The sequence below is a fragment of the Mus pahari genome, chromosome 5 (genome assembly GCF_900095145.1).
Source record: "Mus pahari chromosome 5, PAHARI_EIJ_v1.1, whole genome shotgun sequence".
In the NCBI taxonomy this organism is placed as follows: Eukaryota; Metazoa; Chordata; class Mammalia; order Rodentia; family Muridae; genus Mus; species Mus pahari.
The window spans coordinates 104,789,469-104,790,861 of record NC_034594.1 but is presented as its reverse complement, the minus strand read 5'-3'; the positions used below and the strand labels follow the sequence as shown (position 1 = coordinate 104,790,861).

General features: G+C 43.9%; 1 protein-coding gene across 1 annotated transcript in view; it reads left to right on the top strand.

The window, feature by feature from the left end:
* Positions 1 to 1,393, top strand: part of Cd55 (CD55 molecule (Cromer blood group)) — a 52,516-nt gene that overhangs the window by 998 nt on the left and 50,125 nt on the right. The window lies entirely within an intron of this gene.

The following is a 1,393-nucleotide window of genomic DNA, read 5'->3' as shown; positions in this document are numbered from 1 at the left end:
TGTTGCCAGTCTGAGTTGCCATAGGGATGACCACTGGAGTGTGAGCATCATATTAGGGGTTGCATCCAAAGAACAGTGACTCTCCCTATCCCCTGCATCCACTGCATTCATCATATTCCTCGGTGTCTGAACCAAGAGTTCCTCAGCAAGGCTTTCCTGAGGAAACCCAGGATTTTCAGTGGCTTGATTTTGGGAGGTCTTGTAAAAGGCTGCTCTGAGACTGTGAAACAGCTCTGTTGTAATTAGAAAACCCCCTTTAGCTCCTTGGGTACTTTCTTTAGCTCCCTCATTGGGGACCCTGTGAGGATCCACTTCTGTATTTGTTAGGCACTGGCAGAGCCTCAGCTGTATCAGGCTCCTGTCAACAAGATCTTGTTGGCATCCAAGATTCTATGCCCCAGTTAGGGGAATTCCAGGGCCAGGAAGCAGGAGTGTGTGGATTGGTGAACAGGGGCAGGGAGATGGGGATAGAGGATTTTCAGAGGGGAAACTAGGAAAGGGGATAACATTTGAAATGTAAATTAAAANAATCTCAAAAAACAAAATCAAACAAACAAAGAAAACAGTTTCACAAATGTCCTCCATTAAACGCTACCTCTTACAGTCTTAATAACTCTTCTGAGAATGTAAATGGACATAGAGGAAGGGCTGTAATAAAGACATCTCTTTNCTTCTCCTTATCTGCACTTTGGGCAGTTGTGAGTCAGTGTTAATCACCATCTAGATGCATCTTCTAAGCATCTCTGAAGAGCACCAAGAGCTTCCCTGATCTATGGGTCTAAAAATGGGCATTTACNGGGCAATTTAAGACTGTGCTCAGTTAGCAGAACATTAGAAGGAGGATTTCCCTTAGGGCNTCTTTCTTACTTAGCCGTGGGTACTTGGACCAGTGAACACTACCAGTTTTATCTCTAGGAAAGGCCTTAAATGTAACCAGCAGTGTGTTGTCTCCACTATACTCATGCCAGTGTTGTCTCAATGGATGCATCTTGCCCAGCTAGTCCTTCCTCCAGCTGACATCCTCCAGCTGACATGGTCCATAACTGGGAAAGATCGCTGATGACTTCCCCATGAATAGCATATACAGCACCTTCAGCTACTATGGAAGTTAGACAGTGGGGATGAGTGTGGTCAGTCCCAGTTTTAATTCCCAGTTATTATGGTGGTTCCTGAAACAATGTCTGACAATCAAGTTCTGGAGGGTAACCAAGAGCAATGACCATGTCCTACATTGTTTTGGGGAGACTATGGTACCCAACTGACCAGCAGATTGANGCTAGACCTGATGTTGGGTTTTTTGTTTGATAGACTGTTATGTCTTGTATAGGTTAAATCCACTTAAACTCATCTTATATATGTACATATATTTTAGGAGACCTCAACAATAGTAGGT